Here is a 20,070-nt window from a genome sequence, read left to right as displayed (position 1 = left end):
TGAACCATAATCCATGGTGTTGCAAAAAGTCAGACAAAACTGAGAGACTAACACTTTCACTTTCACATGGGCTTTATGAGCTTCTTAAGAAAAGGAAACTAATTGGCCTCTAGCCAGGGTTCAAGACTAAGTCAATATCAATCACACACACGCACACACACACACACACACAAACATATTACACCAGGACATGATGATCACTCAGGATAAGTATAGTATATATTTACTCATGGGCAATAGCAAATGAGGTGACCAACTCCATGATGTCCTGGAACAAAAAGGACTGGTGGGTCAGAGACAAAGAGCTGTCGGATAGAACCATTGTGTGGATATCTAGGAGACAGCACAAAGAGTAGAAATCACTCATAATGGAAGAGAGGTTAAATAACCAAGGAGACTAAATGACTTATATTTTCCCACTTTTGTCTTCACCCACTCCAGAAATTGCATGATATGGACCTGACTGGAGTGGCCACAGTGATAGCTTGGAGACCACATGTGGGTCCAACAGCATAGACTCCAAATATCAAGATGAATCTGACTGCTGTCTCTTCTGAATGTCTAACTTGTCAGCAGTAGAGATGAACTCTAAACCACTATCATGGCATTATTCCTTGAGGAGTCCAATCAGCCATACTGAAATTCTCTTCTTGAAGAACACTAAATTATTTTCATAAGAATAAACCATTATCTTGAGTATAGGTTTGCTTTTCCTGCCCATGGACCCTAATCCAGCACCAACATCCATAGTAATGAATGCTTAATTGAGAAAAAAAAATTGATATTCCACACAAAATGGTGTCCAACTAAAAAAAAAAACTTCTTTATAGCAGAGTATGTATAGGGTGTGGTCCATGACAATGGATCTATTGATTATATCTGTAATGCTCCATCTGGATGCAGTTGGCTTTTAGCGAGTGTTGAGATGGCCTAAAGCCACAACTAAGCCATTGGCATGAAGATGAGGTACTAGTATCCAGAATTCTGTGTAAATACTAAATCAGAGATCTGTGTGGAGCTGTGTTCCTAACACGAAGAGCACAGGAGACTGGTAACCAATGATTGGTAGCTAGAGTGGTCTTGTTTGCTATCATTTCCTTGCCTGAAAATATGGGCCCTTTCTGGTTATAAGATTTAATCCCTGAGGGTTATGCATTCTTGCCAGATGACAGAAAGTGCTATACTGGACTGCAAACTTGTGCTGCCAATTGGGCATATTGTACTTTTTATGTTCAAAGAATCACACAAGAGGAAGAGGCTGTTTTGGCACGAGTATTTTACCCTGATCAACTAGGAGAAGTGTGGCTGCTGTTATTCACTGTGAGCAGGGAAAAAAATGTCTGGAACTTAGATCATCCACCGGCGAATGTCTTGTTCTCCATTTACTAATTAGGACTGTGAATGGATGCATGCAGCATAAACGGTCCAAGAAAGATATGTTTATCAGAGACTCTGTTCGCTCAGGAAGGTGAGTTTGAATATTACCATCAAGTAAGCCAGTGGACCCAACAGAGGTGCTACCTGAGGTCCACAGACTTAGAATAGATAGTGGATAATGACTACCAGTGGGAAACCAAGAACAATCAGAGATAAATTTATCCTGTTAATCTCCCTCTTCTACATTTTACTGAGAAGGAAAAGCCCATCAGAACTTGGCAGGAATTGTTCCTTCAACATGTTTGTAGAAGTTGGTCCACATGGCGTAAGAGGGAGACTTTGGCAACCGTAGGGATGTACCACTTGGGTTCTCATCAAAGTAGTGCAGTTAACTGACAACCTCCAGCCTCAGTCCTTCAGGATCTTCCTTAGCTTTTGAAAAGACATGCCCTTTTTAGAAAGCTTGAGCCAATAAGTGACAATGGCTAGTGTACTATGAACTGGCTATTTCTGACTGACACAGGACTCATTTGACAGACAATCTTTCCTCTAGACCTCCTCGTTGAAATGACCCTGTCAGATCTAGATTGCAGTCTGATATTCTATCTGCCCAAGCTGTCATACTTCACTCTTTTCTCAAGTGTCAGGTATGCATCTTGGAAGGATTTCCCTGCCCAGTTCTCTTTCCTTCTTTTAACTCGCACTGAAGTTAACCCCTGGTAAACTGTGTGGACTCAATGCTATTTCTGTGTTTCTTCCAAGAGCGTCCAGCTGACACATGCATTCACCAAAATAATAATCTACAGGAAATAAAGGTCTTAAGATTTGACTTAATAAAGTCTTAAAATATTGATATTGTGTGTTCTGAACTGAATGTTTGTGCCCTCCAATATTCATGAGTTGAAGCCGTCACCTCCAGTGTGATAGTATTTAGGAAAGGGGCCTTTGAAAGGTGCTTATGTTTAAATGAGATCATGCAGTTAGCACCCTGGTCTGATGGGATTAGTGTCTTTACAAGAAAAGACACCAGAAAGCTAGTTCTTGCCTCCCACATGAGCAAGAAGAGGTCATGTGATCACAGAGTAAGCTGGTGCCTGCCTATTGGCAAAACTAATACAGTTATGTAAAGTTTAAAAATAAAATAAAATTTAAAAAAAAAAAAAGAATAAAAGCTACCTTGACCGTGGCTTGACCTTGGAATTCCCAGTTTTCAGAAGTGTGAAAAATGAATTTCTGTTGTTTAAAACACCCAATCTATGGCACTTTGTTATGATATCCTGTGCAGACGTATATTGTGTGTTATGGTTTAGAACTTATTATACCTACAAATAAATTGTACATTTCTCTGGTAAGTAGAGCTCCTTTCTCATGAATCATATGAATTACAACCTTCTAATTTATACCAACTCTCCCACTTTTTTTCCATCACAAAAAACAAGACTGCTTTACAGACAAATACACAGAAAAGACTGCATTATGTGATCTCAAGAATCTCAAAAGCATTTATTAAGTACTGATAACAGAAATCAGATGAAGGACTTAAAAGAGCTCTTGTACAAATGTGCATCAGGGCCTATTTCTGAAATGAATAGTCTAAAAGCATGTTAGAGGCAGATATATGAGAAATTCATTGAGAGAATTATTCCAGTATTAATCTTTACTTCTGCTAAAATTCCATCTCAAATAACACTAATTATGAGAAAGTATCTTGCAAACAATATATCAAAACTTTAATACTTTCCCTTTAAATTGAACTGATTTATCTTTGCTCAGAGCACATAAACTTTCTTAGATAAATAATTTTTATTTTTATTTTTTTTTCATGATTCTGCAACAATTTATTTGCAATTTAACAGCATAGTAAAAGGAATTTCTAGTAAGGAGATAAATGAAAGCCCCCAAACACTCTATTCTTAGTAGAAGAAAATATTTCACTCTTTCTTTTCTTTCTATTTATTTTTGTAAATGGGATAACTTTCACAAACTTGTGATGGAAGAGTGTTTTGCACAATAAAACAAAAGCCATCCAAATGAGGTTAAAAAAAAAATTCTATGAAATAGATCAAAGCACCACATTCTTCCTCTATATCCAAATTGCCCTCCTGCTATGACTTGAAGTTTTGCAATCTATAATGGACAAAAACAGAAAATATTCATATGCAAAAAAGGACTATGGAAAATGTTGGAAGAATGAGGCTTGTTAACCACCTTAAATATAGTGGCATTTACTTTGAAAGCAATCTACAAAGTATCTCTATTTCCATTCATGTGTGAAGAAGAAGATTTTTAAAGGAGTCATTAAATACATAGAGAGGAAAAACTTGCAAGATTTGCCTTTCTCCTAGGTAGAAATAAAATTTTATGATTAGCATGAACATGGAATTTTCTGGAGAAAATGAATCAGAACTGAATCAGAAGCTATACTATTATAGAATAATATCAGAGTCTTAATCAAGAAGAGTAAGAACTGGTTACACTTCTAGGGCTGGTTGTGCTCAGATGTGAAGTATGACATTTTATAGGAAAGAGGGCTTATAGATTGCTCAGCTGAAAGCCATTTAACTATATGGCACATGATGTGTAGAAGAAACCAAGGGAGGACAACATTTTTGAATAGAGCCAGATCTCATAACATGTACAGGTGGCACAGTCATTCCATTCCTAGTTTAAGCCCACCATCGAATATTAAAAATGAAACTTAATCTAATTTAGAAAATTTTATTCAGACTGGATGAGAATTTGGCAAAGTTTCATGACATAGAATGGTTGAAGTTTCTGCTAGAACATCCTAAAATGATACTGGCAAAGAAGAAAGGGATAAAAAGACTAAAAAACAAAGCGAAAAAAAAAATCAATCAATTTTCTTAGTATACATTATATAATAGGAACCCTCTGACATTATAACTATAGATCTTGCTATAAGGGTGCATGATACCTATACATATTAGTAGAAAATGAGTCATAGAAAATAAAATAAGAAATAGACTTTTCTCTGTAAGATAACTTTAAATAGTGCTGAAATACGGTTTTAAATACTTAATCAGATATAATATAGTAGTGGTTTAGAATATAAAGAGGACAGAGAAATATTAGGTAATTAATTTTCCATGAAATGCTCATTCTTTAAGATTTATTCTTTCATTTTAGTATTTACCATAGAAAAACAAATTTCTAAATATTGGTGATAAAACAAAAAGATCATTAATGTAGAGTTTTTGTAGAATCTGATTTTGTAGAATTTACAGAGTAGTGAGAAAGGTTGCTAAAATAAAAGTAACAATAAATTGATAACTACTACAATGAAGAATAGAGCCAGGATAAGTCAGAGCAAAATCCAGAGGTAGGACAGAATAAAGTTTCAGGGGGAAATAAACAAACACAGAATTTCCCAGGGTGAAAAATATTTGTAAATGTCTAGATTTAGTAACATTAGATTGATTTCTTCATGGAAAGATCTCTTAAAACTACTCCCATTTTAATCCATGTCATGATTCCCTATAAGATGAGAGGTATAAGGTATAGCACTCATCTTCCCTCATATCTCAGTTGGTAAAGAGTCTGCCTGTGATGCATGAGACCTGGGTTCGATTCCTGGGTCAGGAAGACCCCCTGGAGAAGGCATGCAACCCACTCCAGTATTCTTGCCTGAAGAATTCCATGGACAGGGGAGCCTGGCAGGCTACAGTCCATGGGGTCACAAGAGTTGGACATGACTTAGTGACTAAACCACCACCAGGGACTGAACAGTTAAATTCCCCAAGCATCTTACAGTTCTTTAAAAAAAGATGTCTTTTCCTATTAGGAGAAGAATCTTCCTAGTGGTGCTCAGCTGGTAATTCTTCTCTCCTCAAAAGCAATGAGGTGAATGAGCTTCTCATAGAGAGGGCAGAAGAAGCAGATCATAAAAAGTAAGTTAAGTTTAATGACAGTGAGCTGAGGATGCAGGTAGGAAGTGATTAAAAGGCGGGGGGATGGGGTGGGGAGAAGATTTATTAACCATGGTCTGATAGGCACTGGATTAATGTATGTTATTGGAAAAGGAAATGGAAACCCACTCCAGTATTTTTGCCTGGGAAATCCCATGGACAGAAGAGCTTGGTGGGCTATAATCCATGGGGTTGGTAAAGAGTCAGACACAACATAATGACTAAACAACAACATTAATGTATATTATATGTGAAATAGAATAACTATAATAACAATAGAAAATAAAGGAACAAATCTGACTTGTTATATGATTGATACTGAATTCTAGATTGATAGCAATTGCACACTTTCTTCCACTTTTGCCTTCAAACCAACTGAGAGATTAAATCACATAAATCAGAATGTTAGAGAAAAATATCTACTGTACTACTAGGGATGACTGGGTTGGAATCTGTTGCTGAAATAGGGCAGTCACAATGGAGTACTTGTTACTTCATCCAGAATTAACTTCCTTACTCAGTCACAGAAAAAACCTGGATGTTCATAGATGTTTTCTTGAGGAATACTGCTTGTGTAAATACTGCTTGTGTAACTGTGTCACATGGCTGTGAACAGAAAAAGCAAAATGAAACAAAACCCTTTCTCTGCAGGCAGAAAGATTTAAAAGAGTGCCAGAAACACTGAGTTGTTTTCTTTCTTTCCTTGAACTCACTGATGAGATCAAGTGACTTCTCCTCCTTTGTTGATTGTGACTGAACAAAGCAGAGACATGTCAAGAAAAGTCAGAATGTCCTTCCCTTCTGGTCATTTTGCACTTAACCATTATCTCCCAGCAAGAGAAGTGCTCCATTTCTATGGCAACCTGAGTGGAGATAGGGAGAGAGGGTATGACTTTGTTCTAGAAATTGTCTATTGAGCAGAAGAAAAAGAGGCTTTTTATAAGACTGGGAGACCTGCCTCCTACCATATACAAAGATACATCTGAAAATTATGAATAATTTCAGAGAGTTTTCTTTTTTTTTAAAGTATAAACTTTCAAAAATATTAAAACTCAACTCTTGGGTTAGTGCAGACTGAATATGTGCTCAGCACGTATCTTACTCACAAATGAGGAAGTTAGGAGGATGATAAAGCTACATTCTAGAGCATTTGAGGACTAGATCTATATTTTCATTCATATTATGGGCTGCATTCTATTACCTCAAAGTTTATATGTTGAAATGCTGAATCCTTGAATCTCAGAATATAATCTTAGTTAGAAATTTTGTCCTTGAAGATACAATCAGTTAAACTGCGATCTTTAGGTTAGGTCATAGCCTAATGTCATTGGTATCTTTACATAAAGGGGGAATGTAGACAAAGAGAAAGATGTGCATAAAAGAAGCAGATGTCAAGGCAGAGGGAGAAGACATCTGTCCCAAACCAAGGAGAGAGGCCTGGAATAGAACCTCCCTCGTAATTCTCAGAAGAAAGTAACCCAAATAATAACTCAATTTTTTTTTTTTTTTTAGACTTCAAAACTGTGAGGTCAAAAATTTCTGTTGTTTAAATTGTTGAGTTTGTGGTGCTGTATTACAGCAGCTCTAGAAAACTATGGCTTCCCTGATAGCTCAGTTGGTAAAAAGTCTACCTGCAATACAGGAGACCTGGGTATGATTCCTGGGTCTGGGAGATCCCCTGGAGATCCCACTCCAGTATTCTTATCTGGAAAATCCCATGGACAGAGGAGCCTGTTGGGCTATAGTCCATGGGGTTTATAGTGTTGAACACAACTCAGCAACTAAACCACCAGGCCATCTCCAAGGTCAAGTCATGGACTTCCCTGGTGGATCAGATGGTAAAGAATATGCTTGCAGTGCAGGAGACCTGGGTTCGATACCTGGGTTAGAAAGATCCCCTGGAGGAGGAAATGGCAACCCACTCTAGTATTATTGCCTGGGAAACCCCCATGGACAGAGGAGCCTGATAGGCTATGGTTCATGGGGTCACAAAGAGTTGGACACAACTGAGTGATTTTCACTTCACTTCACTAGAAGACTAACACACATGGTAACAACCCAGGTTCTGAGGTAACAATCCAGTAACCAGTCAAGGAAACAGTAATATCATTGACAGGAAGAGAGAGGATCTTTCCGTTAATAGCAGTTAGGGTAGAGTTTCCCTTAACAAAAAGTAGGATCAAATCCTAATGGGAATCAAAGTTCTTTTGCTTAAAAGATTTTGTCATCATTTCAGTCTAATGAATTCAGTGATTAAAGTTCACAGGCGAGAATTTCACATTTCCATAATTTATATTTTCCTGAATATAATGTACTAAATGATTAACTAGATCTCTCACAAAACAAAAGTTGAATCTTCATGTCAGGTCATTTTATGGTTTTTTACATGCTAATTTAAAAATCATTTCAGGTACAGCAAAGTTAGACCCAGGTGAACTGATTCAGCCTTAAGCAATAAATGTTAAAATCTTCAGTTCAGTTCAGTTACTCTGTCATGTTGAACTTCTTGTGACCCCATAGATTGCAGCACTCCAAGCTTCCCTGTCTATCAGCAACTCCCAGAATTTACTCAAACTCATATCCATTGAGTCAATGATGCCATCCAATCATCTCATCCTCTGTTTTCCCCTTCTCCTCCCGCCTTGAATCTTTCCCAGCATCAGGGTCTTTTCCAGTGGGTCAGTTGTTTGCATCAGGTGGCCGAGGTATTGGAGTTTCAGCTTCAGCCTCAGTAATAACTGATAAATGCTTCTTTTTGAATCTATAGAAACATCAGTTCATAGAATATTACTGATATTACTGTCAGTCAGGGGGGTGTCATATCAGTAGCTGGACAACTCATATTTGGAAAATTAATGCATGAAGAATTAATTCAACAGATATTTAATGGACTTTTTAAATGTCTGATAAACTGAGCCAGGAACACTCTTTTGTTCTTCATGATGAATAGAGAATCTTGCTACCAGAGAATGGATCAGTATCCAAGGATTCTTATAGTCATGTAGGGAGCAGAGATACTCTCAGGTAGAGAGTAGCCGTGTGCACTCTATACCTGGCTGCACTCCCTTCCTCCAGGTGTGCTGTCAGCAGAGTCTATATTCACTGTCAAACCCGAATCCCCCGGTGGGCTGTAAATATTTTCCATAGCTTCTATCTTTGTTCATCTACTTCACGTCACTGAAAATGGACAGATAACCAAGTTGAACAAATACTAAAAAAATACTTGAACAAGGTAAAAGAAAAAAAAATCCCACAAAGAAATAAGAACAACGCATCAAGCAGATAAGTAAATTCAGAGAAATAATGAGGTAAGCTTCCCAAGTGGCACCAGTGGTAAAGAACCCACCTGCCAGTTCAGGAGGTGCAAGAGACGTGAGTTCAATCCCTGGATCAGGAAGATTCCCTGGAGAAGTAAATAGCAACCCGATCCAGTATTCTTGCCTGGAAAAACCCATGGACAGAGAAGCCTGGTGGTCTACAGTCCATGGGGTTGCAAAGAGTCAGACATGAATGAACATGCATGCACGCACTTGCAAAACAGAAGCACGTTTAAGAGCAATATAAATCATATGAATAGAGAGATTTGAAATCACACTATGTGTCTGACTAATGAAAAGCTGTCATGAGAAATAGAATTCTTGGAATCTAACAATGTCATTTTGAATATCTAATTGTGAAACAAACTATAATAAAAATAGGGTAGCAAAATGTCAAAAAGATAATCTTGCAACATAATGCAAAGGCAATACATGAGAAAAGTTAAGACTCAAGAGCAAAGACGTAAACATTTCAGTGTCTTTTCATCCATTTAACAGATGTTTATGAAACACCTGCTAGGTGCCAGAAATTGTTTCAATGCATCCAAAGACCATGGGCTTTATTTTCAAGGAGCTTATGAGATAATGTGAGTAGTCAATTAACAATAGGCACATGAAGTAATAAACTATAAAAAGGTCAGAGGATGGAGAGGAAGTAGAACAGCTGAAAGGAGTTTGAGGATAAGAAAAGAGAGGATAGTTTTTAAATAGCAGAATGTGGTAGGCGTCATTAAACAGGTAACAACGATGGTTTTGGGTAATGTTCTGGGTGTTGAGAAACTCAAGATATGAGGTCAACAGGCTCCATGAATAGAGATGTGCCAATTCAAGTGAAAGAACAAAAGCAAACTAAAAATAAAAATAAATTTCATAGAATTGAAGACGCGAAAAAATTTTTGAAAGAACTAATCTCATTCCGAATAGGATTAATGAGGGAAAAAAAAAGTACCCATACTCAATTACACATCAATAATATAAAAAGCAAATGTTAAACATCTCAATTAAAAAAAAACACAAAAATCTCAGTCAATGATTAGATGCATGTAACTGAACACTCTACGTGAGTGTCTATGACCGTGGGTGTATAATTATGCAGATTTGGGATTGTCTACCAAATATTGAAATTAATAATTGATTTAATAAGTTGACCATCTATAAGTGTGACCATTTAACAAGTTTACTATCTATAACAGTGAGAAGAGGTTTGGTTTGTGGGAAATAAGCCAAGAAGACTTGAGGGTAGTGAGTAACTAACTGCCCCCACTCATTGATTGATATATTTCATCTATCAATGATCAAATTCTTTCACTGCTGCTGCTGCTGGTAAGTCGCTTCAGTCATGTCTGATTCTGTGCGACCCCAGAGATGGCAGCCCACCAGGCTCTCCCGTCCTTGGGATTCTCCAGGCAAGAACACTGGAGTGGCTTGCCATTTCTTTCACTAGCCTTGCTTTAACTCAGAAGTTAAGCCTAATCCTAACTTTAACCCTAACCCCCAAAAACGGACATAAACTACCTAAATCATGAATAAAATATATAGACAGATAAACAGAGGAGATAGGATAGATATATAGATAGATAATATTACTAGATATATACCGACTCCTGGTAATCCTTTCACCCTGCCTTTTTAATAGGTACATCTTCTATGAATATTTTAATTATGTGGAGAATGTCAATGATTTACTGTTTAAGAGAAGATGATTTTTGTTTCATATTGCCTTTGTTTATCCTCTATTTTTAAAAATTGGGTAGAGAATTTAAAAAAATGCTTGCTATTTATGCCATGCATTTAAGGTATATATCTGAATGCCAAAATCTCCCATGTCAATTAAAGTAAAATTGATACACTTGTAACATCAAGTCTGCAGAAGTAATTTTCAATGCTACCTAATGGAGCTGAACTAAGATATCTAAAAGAAAGCCTCTGCTACTTTTATGGCTGCAACCTTAAAAGTTGCATGTGGGAAGCAAGAAAAATTTCTTCAAAATATATTTCTGGGTTTTCCAATTCTAATGACTCAGAAATAAGTACATAAGAAATCCCTCTCCCTTTGAGATGATCGGTGTGGAAAAGTAAATGATTAGCTATTAGTATCTTGGAATCCCGTGAAGTTTCACTTTGACTAGTTTGCGGGATACCACTCCACAAACACATGTCTTAAAGAGAACATGGCCTGTAGGTTAAGTGAACGTGAGCTGAGAATTCAGTGACAATTCTATTATGTGCGCATATGTGTCCTTGAGGCTGTTGATGGTATTTGAGGACTGGCTGAATATAAAATGAATACAATCTTAGGTTAGAAAAAATAGAATATGATGCTGTAAAAGGCGTATTGTAAAAATGAAGATCAGAAGTGTTAGATACAATCTTTAATCAACTCAAAGATATTTGGTGTATTTTACAGACCAAAATCTGTACCCATGTGATAAGGAATCAGAAAAATGATTTTCCATTAGATTCACTTCTGAGATATTTGCAAGGTTAAAGCATTTATTCTTGCTCTAGTTCTATTTTTTTCTCCCACTCCCACTTTATGTCAAACATGTCTAAGAAATAGAGCACATGTGATTGTAGATCAAGTCTCAGAAGACTGCTTCAGTGGGTCAACATTATCCTTATCCCTAGTTGCACAAATATACTTCTTACATGGGAGGAGACAGGCCTGATGAATTTTAGCCTCAGGTTTTCTATATTCAGAGCTCCTCTGCTTAGGATTCAAGTAGAGTTCTGCCAGAATGTAAGCTTCAGAAACTAGGTGAGAGAGAAGAAACTTCTCTCCATTTGTGTAAGAAGGAGATATTTCTTAACATGACTACTATTTTTTTTTGGAATATGAAAACTCTATGGCAGTATTGTGGGGTCTCAACATGAACTTTCCAGTGCTGTCATTAGATATCTGATATGAGTGTACAGTGTGTTTTCTAGAAGAGGTTTGTTTGTGGGAAATAGATCAAGAGGACTTGAGAGTTAACAACATGCATGGGTAGTGAGTAACTAACAGCACCCACTCAAGATATGTGCACTTGCTTAGAATAGTAGAAATGAATCCCCTAGTTCCCATCCCAGTCAGCAAAACACAGTCCTCAGCTACCACTGGTGTGTAGACACGCAATGAAACATCCAACCAGATTGTTGAGAATAAAATGTAATAAAATTTGAGTATGTTCAGCTCGTTCCATTACTTTTCCAATTTGATACCAAGAAAAGTATGTTTACTAGTTTTATTCAGAATGAGTTCTTTCAAGGCATAAGGAAAAATAAAAATAAAAATTTAGAACTGTGTGGCTGGAGTGTGCAATGTAGAAAGTCGTCTTTAGCAAGTCAGCTAAATGTTTTCACAACACATTGAGTTTCAAGGTGCAGCATCAAAAGGTAGATTCCAGAAATGAAACTCCACATTGCAAAACCAAGGTACATAGTTGCAACAGTAATTCTCTAAAGCATTGTTCTAAAAATTCAAAGGATCCTTTTACCTTTGGCAATAGAAAAAAATTGAGATGAATAAAGTATGATTTTATTGCAAGGGGATAAACCATGCAAGTGTTCCTAACATGTGACTAAAGCATTCATAACTTTAAAAGTTCTTCCCTTTCAGAAATATCCAGATGGAAAGAGATTCTTCTGTGCTCATCATATGTGAATTTTCTATTTTAATTTGTATCTAATTTTCTCTACAGTTAGATTATGCATGTAAAAGAATGAACTATACATATATAACTTTTATAACTATTTACTGAGATATGCTTTTTTCACAAGTAACGCTTATAAAAGGTCATGTGTAGTAAGCATGGCAATAGAATTTAGGATCATGGTTTGCTAATCTATTTTATTTGTCGTTAATTTCATAAAATATAATGATTTCATCATTTACACTACTAAAACAAAACATATTTCTTGTGTGGATAATTCCTTTTGAAGTTAAACAGGTAAAATGGTGACCTATTACAGACAGATAATTATTGTATTGACTGAAGAATAGATATATAGATGGTTATTAATTTTATAACACAAGGAGATTATACGATTAGGTAAAAATAGTATGACTTTTATAAAATCATGTTAGATTATGTAAAAAGTTTCCATTAATTTTGCATAATCACAACACGTAAAATGTGAACAAATGCAATTATTCCATTGCATGGAATAATTTTAGTATAATTTTGGTGTAATAACAATCCCATAAGGAAATGAGTGTTGTTTAAGCATCCTGGGAGTCAATGGTAAAGCAATCTTTCTCTTCAATAATTTTAAAATAAATTTTTGATATTATAACCTTAAAGCTTTTAGGACTTATTTATTAATTAATTTGTAAATACTAAAATGTATGTATATAATGTTGTTTTACTCAAATTGTCTTCTCAAATGTTAGAATGTACAAGAAATCTGTCTTATTTTAAGACAATATGCCAAAATTTTTACCTGAAATGATGATTTATTATAAATCCACTTAGTAAGCACTGAATCATTAATCCAAATATCTACACATTTCTCCTAACAATAGTTATTTGAAATACATGCCAATTTTTGTCATTATTTCTATCAAATTCTGTTGTTTAAAATTTATAAAGAAATCACCTCGAGAGATGTTTAAATGACTGATGCATAAGCTATGTGTGCTTAATTGCTTCAGTCATGTCCGAATCTTTGCGACCCCACGGACTGTAGCCTGCCAGGCTCCCCTGTCTTTGGAACTCTACAGGCAAGAATACTGGAGTGGGTTGCCATGCTCTCTTCCAGGGGATCTTCCCAACCCAGGGATCGAATATTCTGGCTCTGCAAAAATTAAGAGACTTGACAAAAAATAATGAGAACAAAATATCTGTGATAAATCATGATAAAATTTAGATTTCAAAATTTCTCTTCCTTTAATGAATTATTTAAGGATATCTCTAAGATAGGTTTGATGGAAAATAGCTAGTTAGCTTTATGAGAAAAGCTCTATCATCTCTTTCTTTTTAGCTCTATCCACAGGAACTGGAGCCATGCCTTGCAAACAGTAGACACTCAAGTATTCATTAATTGAACAAGTTAATAAATGAAATAAAGACATGAACTCAAGAGGCACTCATGAGAAATGATGGAACACACGATATCTGTATTTTGCTATTCCTTCCTCACACACAACCCACACACACAAAGGAAAATTATTTCATTATATATAGAATGCTCTCGAATTGTGGTGCTAGAGAAGACTCTTGAGAGTCCCTTGGGCTGCATTGTGGTCAAACCAGTCAACACCAAAGAAATTAGTCCTGAATATTCATTGAAAGGACTGATGCTGAAGCTGATACTCCAATACTTTGGCCACCTGGTGGGAGGAGCCAATTCTTGGAAAAGACCCTGATTCTATGAAAGATTGAGGGCAGGAAGAGAAGGGAGTGACAGAGGATAAGATGGTTGGATGGCATCACCAACTCACTGGACAAGAGTTTGGGCAAACTCTGGGAGATCCAGGGAAGACTGGTGTGCTGCAGCCCTGGCATGCTGCAAAGAGTTGGACATGACTTAACAACTGAATAACAACATAGAATGGATAAGCAACAAAGTCCTGCTGTAGAGCACAAGAAGCTATATTCAGGATCCTGTGATAAATCGTAATGGAAAAGAATATGAAAAGGAATACATATATATATATATATATATATATATATATACATATATATATATATGCCTAGCTGAATAACTTTGCTGTTCAGCAGAAATTAGCACAACATTATAAATCAACTATACGCCAGTAAATAATTTTTTAAAAGGAAACTGGTTTCATTTTGGAATGTGAACAAAATTGAATAATTTCAGATGATTAGAACAGAAACTCAGTCAGGACTCATGATTCACACTGAGTTGCACACTAGTTTCTAAGATGAGCACACAATGCTGGGTCAGGAGATGGATAGACAGTTCCTTAATGACCATTTCATCCTGACAGGCACTCACATAAAAATAACATGACTATTTTTATACATTTCTGTCAGACAGATGTCACTACCACAATTGGAAGCAATTGGAGGGCTTACAAATAGCTGTGAAAAGAAGAGAAGCTAAAGGCAAAGGAGAAAAGGAAAGATGTTCCCATTTGAATGCAGAGTTAGCAATAACAACAAGGAGAGACAAGCAAACATTCCTCAGTGATCAATGCAAAGAAATAGAGGAAAACAATAGAATGGGAAAGACTAGAGATCTCTTCAAGATACCAAGGGAACATTTCATGCAAAGATGGGCTCAATAAAGGACATAAATGGTAGGGACCTAACAGAAGCAGAAGATATTAAGAAGAGGTGGCAAGAATACACAGAAGAACTATCCAAAACATCATCATGAGCCAGGTAACCATGATGGTGTGATCACTCACCAAGAACCACACGTCCTGGAATGTGAAGTCAAGTGGGCCTTAGGAAGCATCACTACCAACAAAGCTAGTGGAGGTGATGGAATTCCAGTTGAGCTATTTCAAATCCTAAAAGATAATGCTGTGAAAGTGCTGTACTCAATATGCCAGCAAATTTGGAAAACTCAGCAATGGCCACAAGACTGGAAAAGGTCAATTTTCATTCCAGTCCCTAAGAAAGGCAATGTCAAAGAATGTTCAAACTACCTCACAATTGCACTCATTTCCCATGATAGCAAAGTAATGCTGAAAATTCTCCAAGCCAGGCTTCAGCAGTACATGAACCATGAACTTCCAGATGTTCAAGCTGGATTTAGAAAAGACAGAGGAACCAGAGATCAAATTGCCAACATCCATTGGATCAGTGAAAAAGCAAGAGAATTCCAGAAAAAAACACACACACAAAAAAAAACCACATCTATTTCTGCTTTATTGACTATGCCAAAGCCTTTGACTGTGTGGATCACAACAAACTATGAAAAATTCTTAGAGAGATAGGAATACAGGACCACCTGACCTGCACCCTGAGAAATCTGTATGCAGGTCAAGAAACAAAGGTAGAACTGGACAGGAAACAACAGACTGGTCCCAAATAGGGAAAGGAGTACGTCAAAGCTGTATATTGTCACCCTGCTTATTTAACTCATATGCAGAGCACATAATGAGAAATGCTGGGCTGGATGAAGCACAAACTGGAATCTAGATTGCTGGGAGAAATATCAATAAACTCAGATATGCAGATGACACCACACTTATGGCAGAAAGTGAAGAAGAATTAAAAAGAGCCTCTTGATGAAAATGAAAGAGTAGAGTGAAAAAGTTGGCTTAAAACTTGACATTCAGAAAACAAAGATCATGGTATCTGACCCATCACTTCATGGCAAGTAGTTGGAGAAACAGTGGAAACAGTGACAAACTTTATTTTCTTGGGCTCCAAAATTACTGCAGATGGTGACTGCAGCCATGAAATTAAAAGATGCTTACTCATTGGAAGAAAAGTTATGACCAACTTAGACAGCATATTAAAATGCAGAGACATGACTTTGCCAACAAAGGTCCCTCTAGTCAAAGCTATGGTTTTTCCAGTAGTCATGTATGGATGTAAGATTTGGACTATAAAGAAAGCTGAGCACTGAAGAATTGATGCTTTTGTACTGTGGTGTTGGAGAAGACTCTTGAGAGTCCCTTGGACAGCAAGGATATCCAACCAGTCCATCCTAAAGGAAATCAGTCCTGAATATTCATTGGAAGGACCGATGCTGAAGCTGAAACTCCAATACTTTGGCCACCTGATGTGAAGAACTGACTCATTTGAAAAGACGCTGATGTTGGGAAAGATTGGAGGTGGGAGTAGAAGGGGAGAACAGAAGATGACATGGTTGGATGGCATCATTGACTCAATGGACATGAGTTTGAGTGAACTCCGGGAGTTGGCGATGGACAGGGAAGCCTGGCGTGGTCCAGTTCATGGGTTTGCAAAGAGTCAGACATGGCTGAGAGACTGAACTGAACTGAACTGAAAGGAAGCCTGTTGGGACCATAAATGTGGAGGCCAAAAGGAACATTTTTGTGGACTTGGAAGTCACTTTTATTTCTTCTGGTTAACTCCATTAGAGAAGCATATTCCTCTGAGCAACTGACTTTCCTCATGTTAACCTTGGTTTCCAGTTGCTGTTTTCTTAAATAATCAAATGCTTATATATGACACAAAGGGCTTCCCAGATCGCGCCAGTGGTAAAGTGCCTGCCAATGCAGGAGACAAGGGTTTGATCCCTGGATTACAAAGATTCCCTGGAGTAGGTACTGGCAACCCACTCCCATAGTCTTGCCTCAGAAATCCCATGGACAGAGGAGCCTGGCTGGCTATAGTCATGGGGTTGCAAAGAGTCAGACACAACTGAGCACACACACATATATCTTATAAAGTCGTTTATCTGATATTATTTCTCAGATGTAGAAATTCTCTTAAATTAATTCAAAAAAATACACTTGGTAAATCAATTCAATCAATAATATGAATAGTATTGAGGTCACATTAATTGTGTCCCTCCGAATGTTTACTAAGCTATAGGAGCATTTGAGTTTCAAATAGTAGTCTGCCTAGTTGTCTCCCTGGACCTATTCTCTCCATCTAAGCATGACTGAACTAAACATGAATTTATAACAAGATTATGGTGATCTTTTTAAGAAATTTTTTGGGAAACCTAAAAACCCTTGCATTAGAGCAGAGTAAAGACTTAGCATATAGTTGGCAATATATGATGTGAGATTTAATTGTGTAGTTTCTTGGCAAATAGTTTCTGTGAACCTTCTGGAACCACTTTAAATATCCTTCCTCACAGGATAGCTTCTATCCAGACCACTGTCATTTTCTTCCCTGCTGGAGAAAAAATATGTTGTTCCATTGTTTTACTTCTCTATACACTGAGATGGAAATAACACCAATACTGCCCTGAGATTGTATCTATTGTGGAAAAAAAAAAAAAAAGATCAGAAGCAAAAAAAGGTGTTTGCATCTTTAAGAAAAAAAGGCTTAATAAAAATTTTTATGAGATCATTTGAACTTTTCTGCTCAGAAAATGACTGCTTTAGTTGTCTTCCAAGACACACTGGGCTGAGCTTTAGAATTCTCCTTTAAGTCTTAAAGAGAAGTTACATGGTATTGACTGTGATGTTTTATTGTACAAAACAACCAGATTCACATGCTCTGAACTTGGAAATTGAACTGAATACATGACATTTTCAGCAGAATATTCTCAGTGCTGAGTAAATAAGGAAGCTTTGGGTATATTTACATTTTATACTTTATTTGTTAAATGTTATTTCCCATAATTTAATGTATGAAATGGAAGTAATTTCAGTTGAATAAGACTAAGGTTTAAACTGAACTGAACTTCTAGACAAAGAAAATCCTGTGTGTTAATGTGATTACATGGAAAATGACCTACTCTATGAGTATATGCTTCAGTTTGCTTATTCTTTAAATCAGGATGTTAATTTGACATTCAATAGAGTAATTGAGAAGTTAATTGATCTTCATATGTATAGTTCATATTCTCATGAACACATATGAATTATGTGTTCAAAAATAAAATATTCAAAGATCTAAAATAATTAATCAAGTTTTGTCAGGGTCATTTCATTCACATGTAATTCAAACTTAATTCAGAGTAGTATAAACAAACAAATGATACACCATTTTTTAATTTATAGATTTGGTGAATATGGTGGGATTTTAGGAGTTCATATCATAACAACAGGATTCTAATCTCTTCAAGTCTGATCTGGATTTTCCTATTAGCTTCTTTCTCTGTAAGGATGTCTCTACCTTCCAGCAAACTTCTTGCTTGCTTGAAGTGTTTTTTGAATGTATTTCATAATAAATTCTATGTGTGGATGTGCCAGTGAAGTTTTGCAGGTTTGAAATTGTTTTTCTTGCTGCTATGTATTTTCTTAAGGAGAAGGTCACATTTATTGCAATATTTATATGGTTTGCTTTTTTATGCTTTGCTTCCATGGTTTTATGTTTTTTTCTATTGGAATTTAAGCTCATTGAGGGCAGATCATTGTCTAAAATATCCCCAAAACACAGAGAATAGACAGTCTAAAACAGATATTTCTGGACGTATTGAATTCCTTAAACAGCAAGACAGAAAAGATGCCCAGTCATATTATTATGTGGGAGGTTACATATTTTGAATTTTGAAGAAACATACATATTTTCAAAGGCTCATTTTTAGTCACATTAAAAAAGGCATCTGAATATAGGTTTTAAAGGTTCTCCAAGTAATCTGATGTATGAAGTATTATCTATGTCTCTAATAGAGAATATAATATAACTCTAATTGTTGTCCTTAGGAAATCATCCTTAATGGGAGCATAATATTTGAATAGCAGTCCGAAAGGAAACACCAAAGAAGAAAAAGAAAAAAATATATATATACTGCTCCCTGGGAAATCAAATTGCTATTTTGGAATAGAAAAAAAAAATTGTAAGACACTAATGACTTTAAGAACACCTTAGCTTGCAGCATAGTTATTCTTGAAAGGTTTTCTTTCAGTATAAGGAACAACATATCATCAAACCAAAAGAATACAAGGAAATAAAGCCTCCTAAGATGTGATGACACAGATATTCATTAATGAGCTTTAGAAAATTCTGCTTATGACAGTGCTCATGATGGTGATCAGAAATGAATGTCATCAAGTGACACCCAATTAGTGTGATTAACCAACTTCAGAGCTCACCAGAGAAGGCCCTGGATCAGTGCTGCCTTTTATACATGGAAAATGTTTTACATTTGGGATCAATGCCTGTATCTTAAATATCTGCTAATACAGCTCTTTTCTTATTTTCAGTCTCATATATCCCATTGGTCTGTTATCAGGCTGCATGTCTGTTAGATAAGCATGAATGACCTTGGAAATAATGAGGTACACTGTGAAGAATTTGATAGGGTTCTACCCAGTGGATTTGATGAGACTGAGTATCAGGAATCCTAGCACTGGGTTTGAAACTCAAGCCTTATTCACTTTCAGCTAAATATTCTTAAACAAATTGTATGAACTTGATCGTCTAGATAATTTTCAAGAGTGAATACACACGTCCTGTCACTGGGAAAATTTCCACAATGGAAGAAATCCATATGACAAATAATAACAATTGTAAACAAAGCTGCTGCTGCTGCTGCTGCTAAATCGCTTCAGTCGTGTTCGACTCTGTGCGACCCCGTAGATCGCAGCCCACCACACAGCCCCGTGCCTGGGATTCTCCAGGCAAGAACACTGGAGTGGGTTGCCATTTCCTTCTCCAATGCATGAAAGTGAAAAGTGAAGTCACTCAGTCATGTCCGACTCTTAGCGACAACATGGACTGCAGCCCACGAGGCTCCTCCATCCATGGGATTTTCCAGGCAAGAGTACTGGAGTGGGGTGCCATTGCCTTCTCCGGTAAACAAAGCTGCTGCTGCTGCTGCTGCTAAGTCGCTTCAGTCGTGTCTGACTCTGTGCGACCCCATAGACGGCAGCCCACCAGGCTTCCCCATCCCTGGGATTCTCC

This window comes from Bubalus kerabau, chromosome 18, assembly GCF_029407905.1.
Source record: "Bubalus kerabau isolate K-KA32 ecotype Philippines breed swamp buffalo chromosome 18, PCC_UOA_SB_1v2, whole genome shotgun sequence".
Taxonomy (NCBI): Eukaryota; Metazoa; Chordata; class Mammalia; order Artiodactyla; family Bovidae; genus Bubalus; species Bubalus kerabau.
Note: the sequence above shows the minus strand (reverse complement) of the source record.